Source organism: Scomber japonicus, chromosome 4, assembly GCF_027409825.1.
Source record: "Scomber japonicus isolate fScoJap1 chromosome 4, fScoJap1.pri, whole genome shotgun sequence".
Lineage (NCBI taxonomy): Eukaryota > Metazoa > Chordata > Actinopteri > Scombriformes > Scombridae > Scomber > Scomber japonicus.
Window position 1 is genome coordinate 6,137,809 of NC_070581.1, and position 16,435 is coordinate 6,154,243.

General features: G+C 39.9%; 1 non-coding gene across 1 annotated transcript; it reads left to right on the top strand.

Annotated features, from left to right (window-relative positions):
• Nucleotides 1–238: 238 nt before the first annotated feature.
• On the top strand, nt 239–309 carry trnag-ccc (transfer RNA glycine (anticodon CCC)). The gene has a single exon. It is a non-coding gene; the product is annotated as a tRNA-Gly (tRNA).
• Nucleotides 310–16,435: the final 16,126 nt, after the last annotated feature.

Sequence of the window (16,435 nt, forward strand, 5' to 3'; positions counted from 1 at the left end):
CAAGTCGAATTGGAATTCTTATAAAATCTTTCCACATGGGATCCGTGTCTTTTTCCTGTTCTTTATTTTTCTCTCTAATCCTCTCTTCCTGACCCTATTTGCCTCCCCCAACCCCCCCGCCCCCCGCCCCCTCAATTCCTTTTCCATGTTAATGTCCTCCTTTTCTCGCTTGTCTTTGTCTCCACTGCCAGCTTCTCACCTCTCAGCTTAATCTCCATCATTGCCTTGCCTATTTCAAGCACTGCTGGTGTAGTGGTATCATACAAGATTCCCATTCTTGTGACCCGGGTTCGATTCCCGGGCAGTGCACACATCTTATTGTTGAATTCTCTGTTGGTCTTTGGCCTTAGATTTAAAAATGTGTTTTCTATGTTTGTTGTGTTTTCTATACGTGTGTCCACCATCATTTTACAAAAGTTGCTAGTGAAATCCAGAAATACATCAACAAGTGTTAGATGTGAACTTGAATTTTTAACATTCATGGTGACCACACAGTGTATCCTACATTTGTTGCCAGCGCCACAATGAGATGATTTTAGTGGTTTTGAGCAAAATCTCTTGGATGGACTGCTGTGGAATTTGGTCCAAACATTTATTTTCCACACAAGATGAACTGAATTATGTCAAAATTTCAAATTATCAGCAACTGACATTTCCACCAGCCTCAGCTGTGCTTAGTTGGTGAAAATGGTAAACATTATTGTCTTTGGGACTATGTTGGCAGGCTGATTTTAGCATTCAGTGCAAAGCATCACTGTGCCTAAAGGTTCAATTCTGGTAGATCAAAACCGTTTCTAACAAAAATAAATGAAGTTCTAATGCATTATCTGTTTTCAGTGTTTGGAATTTTTCTAGAATCTTAGATTTTTGGTGAAATATTGGATCATTTGAACATAATACATAAATATCATGAGCTTGATGTAGTTAAAGTATTACAGTACAAGTGCATACAGTATTACAGTACAAGTACTGCAGTATAATGAGTGATGTAGTATACAGTATTACAGTAAAAGTACTGCAGTATAATGAGTGATGTAATATGCAGTATTACAGTACAAGTAGTGATATATTATTATATATGACATCATTAGATTATTAATAGTGAAGCATCAGTGTTAGAGCAGCATGTTACTGTTGTAGCTGCTGGAGGTGGAGCTACTTTACACTACTTTATATACAGTTAGCTAATTTACACTACTTTATATACAGTTAGCTAGTTTATACTACTTTATATACAGTTAGCTAGTTTACACTGCTTTATATACAGTTAGCTAGTTTATACTACTTTATATACAGTTAGCTAGTTTACACTACTTTATATACAGTTAGCTAGTTTATACTACTTTATATACAGTTAGCTAGTTTACACTACTTTATATACAGTTAGCTAGTTTATACTACTTTATATACAGTTAGCTAGTTTACACTACTTTATATACAGTTAGCTAGTTTATACTACTTTATATACAGTTAGCTAGTTTACACTACTTTATATACAGTTAGCTAGTTTATACTACTTTATATACAGTTAGCTAGTTTACACTACTTTATATACAGTTAGCTAGTTTAGTCCAGTGGTTCCCAACCTAGGGGTGGGGCCCCTCCAAAGGGTCAGCAGATAAATGTGAGGGCTGGTGAGATGATTATTTGGAGAGGAAAGAAGAAAAAACAAAGTTCTGATACACAAATGTGTTCTCAGTTTTTGGACTTTTTCTCCAACATTCGATTTTTGGGAAAAGGGAAAAATCACTATTTGGTGGAGCTTTTAACAACTCATAGACATCTGAAATGTGAGCCCGACTTTTTGCAAGACACCAAAATACAGCGATCTTGCAATATTGCTGTAATGAAGCCCCATCATTATTCTTTTCTTTTTTAAACTGAACCAAACAAACCACTGTGTGTGATTTTAAATAGCATGCTAGCATTCCATAATCAGAGGCGTGACGTGTAACGCAACAGAGTTGGCGCCTAGTGTTCGTATAGTGCCCTCTTGCCGGCTTTTACACAGGCATCAATCCGGCAATGTGGCTTAATGTCGGATCAACAATACCGCCCCCCCCCCCCCCCCCCCCCCCCCCCCCCGCCACCATTACATGTATGTACCTCTGTTTGATACAGAACGGTGCGGTGGAATAACGGCGCAACATTCACACCTTACACAGCATAAGAGGCTCGTTGTTCTCATTGAAAAGACCAGAGAGAGAAGTTAAAACCCTGGCTCCTTTGTCAATTATGCACAGCAGGCCAATCGCTGTGTGAAGAAGGTGTGAATGTCAGTTCATCTGTGTTGGAAAGTTACAGAAATGGCCCTGCACAACCCCCCCACCCTTAATCCGTCATCAGAAAGGTGTGAAGGGTGGAGGTTTCCCAAGCTATTTGACCAACCAACATGTACATCTCAATGTGTATACCGGCCCCTTAAGAGCTGGGTTAGGCTAGAAAAGGACTAGTTTGTACAAGATGTTGTACAGAAGGAAAATGTTTGTTTATAGCTTCTAAAAGGGCCACACTCAAAGGCGGGGTGAAAAGCCAGCCATTATAAAGCAGAGAGAGACGTGATAATGATTTAAATATGGGGATACATTTTCAGACGCACTTATCTGGAAGGCATTCATTTCACTTGGTTGTAAACACAATACAAATGTTGTGTAAAGAATCATGGGAAAAAAAGCTCAAACTATGCACCTTTCTGACCTCTGCACAGATGGACAGATGCTTCAGAAAACAGGTGTGAATGATGGATTGCTGAGTTTTGGAACATAACAGAAATAGTCAGACGCAGCCCACCCAATTTTAACATGGGAGAGTTGTGGGAGGAGAAGGTTCTGAAGCCATTCGACCATCTGACATGCAATTATTATGGAGTATACTGGCAGCTTAAGTACAGCCTCTCAGAGCCACCAGCAGGTTGTAGACTCTTAGTGTTGTTAAATTAATCATCTAGGAAGCTTATTCTTCTGCTGCATGTATTTAGAGTAAAGTCTCTCCAGAATAAAAGCATCAACCCAATGTGAAAAGCAGAGAAAATGTGTCTAACTTATCCTCACTCCACTCCTTCTTCTAGATGCAGCGCCTTTCATTTTTCCACCGCTTTCATGCCGACTGTAATGTCTGCTCTCTTCCAGCCAGGCCATTTTTATTAAGCAGTCTTTACTTCTCACATGAGGATTCTTGCATGAACAACCACCAGAATTCATCTTTTTCTGCTGCTTTTTGATCCCGCAACCACAGGCAGGGGTATGTGGGAAAAACCACCCTAATGGGGTACATACTTGTCCCTCCACCACTAAATTACGCATAAAAACCACATGCATTTACATCGCCGATGAGCCAAATCTGAACAGCTACTTTTTGTTTTTACAGTCATGAGCGATGTCTTGAATTTGACTTTTTTTTCTAGGCAAGGTTAGATTTTAAAGTGGCAAACCTGCTAACTTAAAGCGAAGAGTTATGACAGCCAGCTGCTGTACCACGAGCAAGTTAGTAAGTGTATTAATAACTATATCAGTGTGTCACAGTGTCAGTCAGGCTGCGTGTAAAGGCAGGTCAAAGAATGCAAACATTATATGCATGTTGGACCAGAACCATGTTCATCAGCTGCACCCACAGCTGCTCCTCTTCTCTGATAGCCTCAGAAAAGCCAGTGCCTCTCTATAATTCATCTACACTCTTTCTACACACACATGCAGCACACACACACACACACACACACACACACACACACACACACACACGTATACACACCCATGCATGGGTTGCAGGCACACATCCACAACTGTCAGCTCACACAAAACACACACACGCTTACACACAAAGGGCCAGGCTAACGACAAAACTGCTTACAGAGTTTCTGTTTACATATTTCATGACTTAGACATGCAGGTCAGAGTTTTAATGGAGAAATGCAGTTGAATTATGGGCCCAAGGGTGCCATGTTTTACCAGTCACATGCATAGGGCCTACATGAGCTTACAACGATGCTACTGTGGCACACATTCACACTAACACCAATACTTACCCTCTTTCTTTTAAAAAAAATCTTTATCTCTCTCCCTCTCTCTCTCTTTCACACACACACATACACAGAGCTGCAGTCTGTGTTCTCTGTTTGACAGTAAGATGTTGAAAAGGCCCGTGGGATCTCACCTCGTCAAATGTAAAAGCTTCCTGGGTCTGGCACTCAACTAGGCTATTATCCTCACATGCAAGTCTCACACCATTAACCACACACACATACACTCATACCCCCACCCCCCCACTCCACTCCACTCCACTCTCTCTCCTATAACCACCAGCATTAGGACAAAAAGAGAAAGACAGAGGGGAACTTTAATGGTGTGACACCTCTTACAGACGGGACAATATCAATCAGATAGAAATGGATGGAGATTGGGGGAGGGGGCGGGTGCCACTATCATCATTATCTTCCACACAGAAGGTAGTGGTGCATTTAAATGGTCATGCACAAGGCCACAGAGGTTAAAACAAGCCGTTATCTGAAATAGATAGGGGTTGTCTGAATTTTGTTGATGAGGGCAGAGGAACACTCTGTCCTCTTTTCTTGCCGTATGACTCGTGATTTCACCCTCATCTTACCTTCAACTCTGCCTCAGTTTTACACAACTCCAGAAACAAACGATACAAACGTGCCTCTTGAATAAATGAATGGCAAAAAGCACAAAAGCGATATTTACCAGTGTCCTCCCTCCCCTCCTTCCTATACCCAAATAAATCCAACCAGAAGCATTCACTCAGGCCTGGGCGATTACACCTTAATAATGCACTATTTTAACCCCCCTCCTGTACACACACTCACTCTCACACACACACAAACTTTCTTTCCTGTCTTGCAAAAATTCCTTGGCTCATTCTGGCGACCTAGTTTACAGCCCTCGCCTCTGAGCCACAGAGAGTTGGTTCCTTTTGAAGATGCATTGAGCAGCACAGCATGACAAGCCCATTATAGAGCCGGAGGAGGAGAAATCGCTAAATTACCAACTGGCAATTCTTGAGGGAAAAGCAATGTGCACTATTCACTTAACAATATCAGTTCTTTTTATATGACTCAATAATAAATACACTCAACTGTTACATAGTACACCACGATGTATGAGTAAGACTTTTAATGAGTAGTCTAGCTCTTCTTCTGCTACAGCTAGCTATCGTAATTGTGAGTTCACAATTGAATTCACATTTGTGTATCATAAGTTGCTGCCTACACCACAATGTTTCCTAGTAGCACAAGTTGGAATTAGAGGTATAAAGATGAGATAATGAATAGCTGAGCCACAGAGAAAACCCAGAGACTACCGCGCATTAAGTAATGGTGACGTGTCCGTGTCAACGCGTACACAAAATGATTCTCATTATTCAGAGGCTTGATTCAGTACTTTGTAGAGGAACTGTTGACAGTAAATACAGCTTCAAGTCTTCTTGAGTTAAGGTCTGGACACACGAGAAAGACCGCAGCAACATTTATCCACACGCCTTTGTGAAATAAGACTCCCAGTAGCTAGAAGGTATGCTAATGTAGCCGGAGAGCTAACCGCTAACATACGAGCCAGCCAGGAACTTGCTAGTGCTAGTCAATCACAGTAGCTTTCTGTTTTCTCTGCATTCTGCCCATGAATATTACTTTAAGCTAATTGTTAAAATAACTCCATACAGTTTATTTAAAAGATGTACTTGTAGCATTGACTCCTGGTCAAAAGCAATGGTTTATACTTTTTATATTCAGGTGGAACACAGCTAGTAAGATCCAATACCATTCCCCATTTTGTAATGCCTGTATTTCCTTTCCATCAATACCACCAATTTAAATAGATTTATTTTGCCCCCACACGGGAGTCAGTGCCAATGCGGCAAATTCATCAGAAAGACTTGATTTTATTTGTGGTTTTCACCATCACAAACACTGGGCAAGCAGGTTTGGCAACCAATCCTATTCTTCCTGGCACATCCTCTCAAGCCCAGTCCAACTGGATGATGAGCATCTGTGAAACATCTTTAGGTCTCTCCACAGACCTGTTCTCTAGTATTCAAGTCCAGGCTTTGACCAGGCCATTCAAGGACATTCAGACATTTACCCCCAAATCATTTTGAGTGCTGTCTTGGCTGCTGTTTCTGATTGTTGTAGTGCTCAAAGGTGTACCAGCACCCCAGTTTGAGCTTGTGTGCACTCTAAAGCAGGTTTTCTTTTACAACCTTTCAGTATTTCAGCACATTCACCCTTCCCACCACCATGCTCCACTGTAGGGATGGTATTAGCCTGGTGATGAGCTGTACCTGGTTTTCACCAGGTATTAGCTCTTGGAGTACAGGTCAAACAGTAAAATATTTATCTTGTTAGACTGGAGGGTCCTATTTGTCATGCTCTCTGAGTCTTTTTAGTGCCTTTTGACAAACTCCAGGCATGCTGTCATATGGCTTTTACTCAGTGGTAGCTTCCTCTACTGTAAAGGTCTGACTGACAGAGTGCCTCTCAGATGGTTGTACTTCTGGCAGATTTTTCCATTTTCGCCAGGGAACTGACTGAAGGTCTGTCACAGAGAGAGACTCACAGTAGACATTCGGTTCTTGGTCTCTAGGGCTGGGTCCTAAAAAATTAGGTATAATTTCATTTAATTTGAGGCTTATTGGCCATATTTTCCATAAACATATGTGGTAATATGTTGGAATAATGTTAGCTGAAAAGGTCTAACACAGAATTGTTATTTATACCTTATGTCAAACAAAACTGGGTCAATTTTGACCCAGGAGGACAAAAGTTGGTAGACTGAGAGACAACAGGTATCAACCGAAATAAATTGATACTAAGTAGTAACACAACATCTCCCTTCAAACAGTACCTGCAATCGACACTTTTTTCACCCAGAGCTAGAAAATATGACTATTTGTATGGAGTTGTTCACAGCCAATCAACACAAGCAAAGCGATTTAATGCGACATGTGATTGGCCCACTGCCAGAGCAGCTACAAGCCACCTGTGGTGGTGAAGTCACAGTGAATTTGAGTTAGCGCGCTTAGCAGTTCAGCAGCCAAGATGCCACCTAAACGCTCTAAAGTGTAAAAGCAAAAGCACGAAATGTGTAATGAGTATTGAATGAAGTACTCAATTGGTATCAGTATCACTTTGAAGCTACTTGGATTGGTACTGGTATTGTAATTCTTTCAAATATACCCAGCCCTATTGGACACCTTTCTGACTAAGACCAGTCTAACTTGGTTACAGAGCTTTCTCTAAGAAGAGTCCTTTGGTTTTAAATGTCTTCCATTTTACTGTGCTCCTGGGAATTCATTCCCAAAAAAGTAAATTCCAGTCCATTTAAGGACAAATGTGCAAAAAGTTAAGGACTCTAAATGCTTTTACTGGAATTCAGAGTACAATACAGGATGTGAGGATAAATGTCTCTGTGGTTTGTTGTATGGTTTTGTACAGTTTATGTCCTGTTGCAGAGACGGGCCTGCAGGGTCCATTATCAAACATCAAGAACAAGACATCAACCTTTGACCTGATAAACTGATGATGGCTTTGTTAAAAAAAAGCATAAGTGTGCATGCAAACACACTTGAGCACACACATCCGCATGAGTGTGCCAACGCATTCGTAGAAGCAATCAGGCAGACATGCAGTACAGTGGATGCAACCATGCTGCACTGATGAATCTCCAAACACACACACACATACACACACATAAACACAAAAATCCCTTGTACAACAATAGTGAAATATTAATCCAGGCTCACAACTGGACTCGTCTTCAGCTGGAGGAGTGTTGAGATGGGCTGACGAGATCGGGCACAACACCCGACGGTAACCTACATTTCAGGAGGTTTCACGCTGGATCGACGGGTTATTTCACATAAAAAATCGCTCAGTTATTTAACAGTCTTGCAGTGCACAATTATAATTCTGTAACAAGCTTCTGGCTGTGTTTATGCCGTGCAGCCTGGCTTGGAAGATGAAAAGGAGGCTGTGTGTTAAAATAGAATAAAAATCTGTGTGACAAACTGCCACGACAGCCCTCTGAATCCGTTTAAGGATCCTGAAAAATCATCATTTGACAAAGCAGATTCCTGAAGGAAACTGGAAGCGCACCAGTCTGTGCCACAGCGGCACTATCTCTCCGCGCACAGATTGAATGTGACACGTTTGCACAGTGTGTATGTGGATGTGGCTCAAGCGGTATTAAATTCATGAGGGTGTCTTTCATTCTCTGTGTTGGACATTGCTTTTACGCCTTCAGAAGCTCAGTAATCATCAGTTCATCATCAGTTTTATTCACTATACTATGGCATATAGGGTATATGGTTTGGTATAAGGCCTGCATGTACGTGCATTCAAGATGACATCAGCATACAAGAGAAAAGAACATTCTGTGTGACATCTTGCACATTAGACTAAAACAAAAGAGTAACGTGCAGCCTCATTGTGCAGCCGAGTATAAGCTTCACAGCCTTATGGAGGCAGTTTTAGCTGCAGTCAAAAGTGGGCTACATCGTGCATTTGTAATTAGAGCAGGATTTTTTACTCTAAAAGCTCTCCAGCTCAGAGGATGAAAGAAGAGCTGAAAGAGAAAGGGAAAAAAAATAAAGGGCTGTCATTGTGAAAAATGTTTTTTGTTGCGGTTGTGTGTGTGTATTATTTACATGGTTTGAACACCATGAGTGTGTTTTTGTCTCTGCGGATATCTGTTTGTGTCTTTGTCTTTGTTGCGGACTGAGAAGCGGTTTTAACATGGAGCTTTTGGAGAGATTTTAGGGCTTAATTCATTACAAATTCTGGTCAATTTGTGAAATCGAGGTTCTCTCCCTGGGAGCTTTTCATTCACTTTACTGTCTCAGCAGGGAAGCGGCGCCTGAATCAAGTTGAATTCATCCTGAATTGTGAAAGCATCAGGCCTCTCTCTCTCTATCTCTCCTCAGGGAAACAAGACCACACTTAAAAAAATACAGATGAAGCTGTCAAGTGAGCTGCTGTGTTGTTCCCTAAAAGGCTTTAAAGGTTTAAATTGGAAGCACATGTTTAAATCAAGCTGTCATATTTTAAAGCAGATGAAAACACACCCAGATGCTGTATACTGTGTTATGTATGTTTTTACAGTGTGGGTTTTCTTGTCAGCTCCATCATAACTGGCATAAACACATTGTAGTTGGCTGGTTGCTGGTCTATTAGATACTTTCCCACAGTTCAGTTCAAATGACAGCTGCTCCTGTCGGATTTACTGTATCGCTGAGTACCAGCTGTGGTCCAACGGTCCATTCTGAGCGACAACTGGCGCGCACACACACATACACGCACACACATTCACATTCTCTATGCACATGAGGCCCCATGACCAATTGGCATAATGACCCTATTGGCACATGAGGACACCATTGAGACACGTGTTGAAAACATCTCATTACAGATTTCTCCACACACAAGTTTCTGTTCACATTGTCCTCAGTGACACTGGGATGATGTAACAGTCCTATGCGTTTATGTTCTCACCATCAATTTTAATTGTTTTTTAATTCCTTTAATCGTTGGTTTGGCACAGCAATGGTTCTAAATACTACAATACCCATGAGCCTTGGCCACCATTACTGTGGAGAAGAAGCCAAGCAGATTTTAAGAACAAAACATGGCACAATAGTTACTGAATTACTCAAAAATGAACCCAGAATCTGAAATAGAAATTATTTAAAGGAGCAGGGTGTAGAATTTTGTGGTAAAAATTGAATATAATACTCATTAGTATGTTTTTATTAGTGTTTAATCACCTGAAAATAAGAATTGCTGTGTTTTTGTAACCTAAAAATGAGTCCTATATAAGTGGGTCGTCTTTCATGGTGGGTGCCACTTTGCACCGCCATCTTTCTACAGGAGCCCAAAAGGGACAAACCAAACACAGGTAGAGTGCCTTTCACAGTTTTTCGTGAGTTTCGCTGCCACTGTAGGTTCTTCTACATCAGGCATGTCCAAACTATTCCATTAAGGGCCGTGTGGCTGCAGTATTTTGTTTCAACCAATCAAGAGAACAGGATTTGACCAATCAATTGTCTGAAGACTGGTCCTTTAAGCAGCAGATTGTTTTATTACTTTTCACAACAGTGTCATCTATAGCTTCCACCTGCCAATAGCAGTGCAGATAACAGAATTTTCTTCAGAATAGAAGAAGAAGAAGAAAATTGGCTATTTATTGCTAAAATGTACCTTGACTTTTTATGTAACTAGGAGGATTTCATGCTCATCTGATCATTGAAAATATGTGAGTCACGTAACATTTCATGTGGGAAAAATCAAATGAAGGATGGTACATTTACATGCCTGAAATAGCTTATCCAACTTCACAAATCTGTACTTGGAAAGATCATTCAGATTTGTTAAGGGCCTCGCACTAACTGACCTTCCCCAAATATTTAAATGGACTTTTACGCTGCTTCTGCTGATCAACTAGACAAGCATTCAGAACTAATCCTGTACATACCACAATATGCAAGTAATCTCCACATCCCTTGAAAAGATAGTATTTTGTATGAGGAGGTTTTAGAACTACGAGCCTCCAAAAATTGAGTTTCTCTTTCACTTCAGGAGACAGTTTGATGTCACATTTTTGAGGCTGATAATCCCATTTTAGAAAGAGATCTCATCAAACATATCTGCAGCTGCAGTGACTTTTTTTGCTCTTTGAACCCACCATGCACTCAGAAATCTCTCACAGTGCTGTGATGCACGTCTGTTTCAATGCTGTAACTGTGTGACAGAGTGCAAGGACTCCTGCTATCTAATCAGACACACACTCACTAATCTATGGAAAAAAAGCTTGTGCTCGCAAGGTGCTCATGCAGAAATAGGTTGGAGGTGATCAGATACACACACAGGAGAAAATCTAAAACAAACTGCAAAAGCTGGAGGTGAATTCAGGAGATGAGAGGAGGAAGATAATTCTGAATGAGGTTGATGTGACAGGAGAGGACAGGTAGAGAGAGGAAAAGGTTGGCCCTGTTGATATGAACCATGCACCTGTTTTTGTTTCAATTTTCAATTTTCACATTAAAAAACTGAGTGAAAATGCAGATAATTCGAAACATTGAAAAGGGTTTTTATACTGTTTAGTTGAGTTTAATTAGTTTAGTTTATTAGAATCCTCATTAGCTGCAGTGATGCTGTAGCTATTCTTCCTTGGGTCTGGCTATATGCATAAAATGATGCTACATAACAATACATAATATTACAACATAATACAGAAAGTTGAAAAAAGAAAATATATACATGTACATACTGATAGACACACACACAAACACACACATACATACACAAATACATATACATAAATGTGAATTATATGAATGTTCTTCATAAACATCCATTGAAAAGACAGCATCAGATAAAACATCAGATCTGAGTGTAGTGATGATGACACTGTAGTACTCCTTAAATGAATACTTGAAACAAACATAAATGCAAAACATTTCCATCAAGGTTCACATTGCCTTCAACATTTTAGGTTTGACTTGCCTCATCTTATTGTGCCTTTTTCTGCTTTCAGTGGCCAACAACTGGAAAATGTGCTCCATCCTGACAACCCAACTCCAAATATTCTCCTAACAACAGAGTATGGAAACGTGCAAATCAACAATGCATTCAGTTTGTGAGTATTGATTTGTTTTGTGTTTGTTTTGGACATTGTGACTGGGAGAAAATGAAGAGATATTTTAGTTCTGATTAAGCCAAGTCCAATGTGAAAACCTGCCAAAAGACAATGCCAAATAAGAGCTTTTAGTCAGCACTGAGCCAGTGTTGTGGTGCTTTTACGCGGGAGAACTAGAAGGCTGGTTAGTGGGTCATAGGTTTACAGGTCATATGTTCTGCTGTAATGACCCCACTGTCAGTGGCATCAGCTCCATCGATGTGTCACGACTGTAACGAGGCAGACGGCTGGAGGCCACAGGACACAGAGGGACACAGGATGTAAACATGGCAACTGTGGGTCTACATGTTTTCACCTTTTAACTACTAATCAATTTACACCACAACTGACCATCTGTCCTCAAACTTGCTTGAGCTGTGTGTTCAACTCACAATTCAACTTACTTCACAACAACGTAACTTTAAAAAAAAAGATTTATTTGGGGCTTTTTTGCCTTTATTTAGATAGTATCAGGCAGAGAGGCAATGGGAAACAGGGAGAAAGAGAGGGAGTGACCTGCAGCATAGGTCCCTGGCCGGATTTGAACATGCTCACTTACTCCACAACAATGTAACTTTGACAAAAATGTATTACTTTACTTCACTTTGAGGTAGTAGGGAATTATTGTAAACTAATGGCCATGTAGACCTGAAGGAAAATAAAACTGTATAGCCTGTACATATAAATGATTCACAATAAATATTAAAAGAATAGTTTGAATAGGAATAGGAGTAGTTTTAGGAAATACATGTATTCCTTTTCTTGCCTACAGTGAGATGAGATGATTGATACCACTCTCGTCCATACACTAATACTACATCGAGGAGGCAATTAGCTTAGCTTAGTTTAAAGACTAGAAGTTGGGCTAGCCTGGCTTACTCCTTAGTTAAAAAGTATGCCTTTTTTTCACTTGAAGGTTCTTTGGCTCATTTTGTATCACTCCAAGGTTCATTTTTGGATATGTCGTATATATATTGTGTTGCCTCCAAAATTCAATCTGAGTTCAGGCTGAACACACTTACTGTGTCTCAAATCACGACTTACTTCTGTTAGTACACTTCTGTGTAGTATACTGTGTACACTATGTACTGACTTGTGCAGTGCGCAAATTTTGACAGGTTAGTGTTGTCTCAAATCAAACATGGCTGTTGCGCACTTATCGGAAATGACAATTAGCTAATTAGCAAGCTAGTGTTTGCATTTGCGTTATCTTTTGCAGGACCAAATCATTACAGACTACTAAACTGACCCAATAAACCAACTGATAGCCTATATGTGACAACAGTATGGTGGCGCAAAAAACGCATGTATAATGCATTTGTATAATGTGGCACTCTAGTAACAAAATCCTTGGCTGCCATTTCCAGTTTGAAAAATGGCCCTTCCCCTTCTGCTACATATAGCCAAAATGGTAGCCATTGAGGCCAAGAAGCATCAATAGTTTTTTGACTTCTTGACCGTCATGAGTGCACTATCCAGGTACAGTTCACTGCATTTTTTCCATACATCTCTGAAAATACTGAAAATATTAAGTGTAAGTACAGAATTACACGATTTGAGATACAGCAACTGTCACAGCACAGGTAGTACAGCAAAATGATTTGTTGTTTCATCTAGAGGAATTCATTAACACTAAGCTTTGCAGCTGTATCAGTTACAAACAGGCCACAATGTATACTGAACTGTTTGCCTACCAACAAACAAGAAAGGGTACAACCCTACATGAACTTTAGTATGCTTCCCACAATGCTGCCTCTCTTGACTTCATGGTAGAAACCACAAAAACTGTGAACTCAGCCCAGTGCTGGTTTCACTTCATCTGGGTTAACATATTAACACAGACAGAAACAAAACCAGAATTATTGAGAATTATTGAGGCTCATATTAGATCTTGACAGCAAACATTAAATAGGAAAAATGATGATGACCTGTGACAAATGACAACATAATGTTCAAGAGAGGACTCAATCTGAAAGAACCACTGATGTGAAATTCACATTTTCATGAGTGGGATGTTTCTGATAGCTAGAAGTTCATTAGATGTGGCATCAAGGATATGTGTGTACTCAACCTTCCACGCTAAAACCTCAGAAGTTCAATTTGAATCTTTTTATGTTAACAAATCAGAAGTTATAAATTCGATTCACACATTTACTGTCATTCCATCACTTTTTCACATACTGCCTTAATAATTAGTATCTATCAGTATATTATCAACTTTAACATCAAACATAACCCCAAGAAACATTTGAATCTGAGTTCTGTTCAGAGTCCAGATCTGTTATGAGGTGGCTGGTCACCTGGAAGTTGGAAATAACAGGAGGGTGGGGAAACTTCCTATGTGGTGGTTACGATGCTGGTCAGAAAAGGGGATTTTTCATTCAGTCAGAGGTTAGGTAAACACTAAGCTCTGGAACGCAACTCTCTTTTCTCTGCACACGTTTGCCAGTCACATTTTATTTGTTTTTGGCAGCCTTGATAGCGGGTAAACTCCATGTTTCCGCTGATTGCTGCTGTGGAGCTGCTGGCTAGAGATTTTGTTTTGGCTGCAGATGGACGGTGTGAATTCCCTTCCAAACACTGAAAACAAAAATCCTTCACGCTGCTTATAAGCTTTGAGATGACGTCTGTTGGAATAAAAAAATGTCCTTGCTTCTGTTCTGTGTTTTTCCCCTTGTTGACTGCCCTGTCCTGTCAAAGGAGCTCAGTTATTATGGCTCATTATCCCACCTCCGCTGCACTCTCACAGGCACCGGCTACTGAATTAATTTACATGAGAGCACAGGATTGTGAAGTAGCCAAAACATGGTCTCCAGGGCATGTTAGAGTGGTGTTTGCATGTGGGATTGTTGATGTGTTGAAGTCCAGCAGATCTGTTCCCAGATTACTTGGCTTATTCTGAGGTCTTAAAGCTTACAGGTCAGTCCACCTCCAGTCGGAAAATCCTCACGACAAGTCCAGGAGTCATTACCGAGTCATAAAATGTCTGGAAAAATTTGATTTACAGAGAAAGCCACATAAAACAGACAGGAAAATACTACATGTAATCATTTTTAAAATAAGATACAAACACAGTCCATTTACATGAACACTTTGATGTAATTATCGGAAATAATAGTAATTTGGTCACAGAACTCAAATTAAGTGACATGACCAACAGTCCTCCATTTTGATGAATTGACGGACTAAGAGGAGAAACTTGATATTTTTCCAATCTTACTCTCATAACAAGTCCATTCGCTAATGCTAATTTTGATACTCATCACCTTTGTTGTAAAGATTTAAAAAACACAGACACCTGCTAAACAACACACTAAGGACAGTAACACAATCTTCCTCAACCTTTACAAATACACACAGAAATGATTTCAAACTTGTCTCTGAGTCCAACTGAAAATAGCTGTATTGGTGTATATTTATATTTTAAGTTATACATGTGTTTTTTGCACTTATCACCAATATACTATTGTTAGATATAAGCCATTAGTAGGTTTCTTGGGTTAATTTAGCAGTCTGCAATGATTTGGTACTGTGAACTATAACGTGAATGCTATTGCTATCTTGCTAACAATAGCTTAGTAACACAAGTTTAGTAACGCTAGCTTACTAATGCTAGCTTGCTAATGCGCTAATTGTCATGTCCAGTAAGTGCGCAACAGCAATGTTTGAGACAACACTAACCTGTCAAAATTTGCTGACTACACAAATAAGTACATAATGTACATAGTGTACTACACAGAAGTATGTGATTTGAGACAGTTTACACGTTGATTTAGCATGTGCTAGAGACCTAGTAGTCATTCCACTTTGGAATTATTCAAGCTTAAGTACGCCATCAAGGAGCTAATGAAAGAAGAAAGATGAAGAATGAAGGCAGATACTGAAAAACAGCAAGAGGGCCATTATAACAGAACATTATTGTGGTTACACACAATTTCTGTGATGCTAAGTATCTCTTAGGCTTTCACACACCACTTTATAAGCAAGATAAATTATTAACAAAGTCTCTTTGTGCTCATTCTTCTTAAAGAGTCTTAATGTGCTCCTGTGTGCAACTCTGTGCTTTCCTGTGTGTTTCATGTGTGTGTGTTCAAAAATGTTACTCTTCGCTTTGGTCTGATGAGTACATTAGTGTTGCGAAACAGCCACAGCCTCTCGCATGAAAACTCAACCTACACACACACACACACACACACACACACACACACACACACACACACACACACACACACACACACACACACACACATATCCCAGTGTAACACTCTTAATCACAATGCACTCTCATGCTTTCCTGTTCATCATCCCACATCTCCTCATCTGGGGAAACACAGGACTTTTCATCTGTCAGAGGGTAGACAATGTACCAAACATCAGGAATGCCACCTTGTACAATGCAGTTATTTCTGTCATCTGCTCTTGTATGAGTATCATTTTTCAGACCGAAGCTAATAATGTTTTTTTGTTTTTTTTTGTTTTTTTGTTCCCATGACAGTTTTCACAGTTTCTGGTTATATGATAAACACTAATGTTCTCTATTTTAAAGGTGACCTAAATGCTTACATAACATGCTGACATGCTGACAATGTTAACATGCTGATGCTATAATGTTAACCTTTGCTCTCATCTTTATCATTGTTTATCCTTGTCATTATTGATTTTACCGACAACTACTGGCAAACAAACCGACAACCAAAGAGACAAATGACGAACCATTCTCGTGACGTAACCATCTAACTTGGTCAAAGACGGCTGAG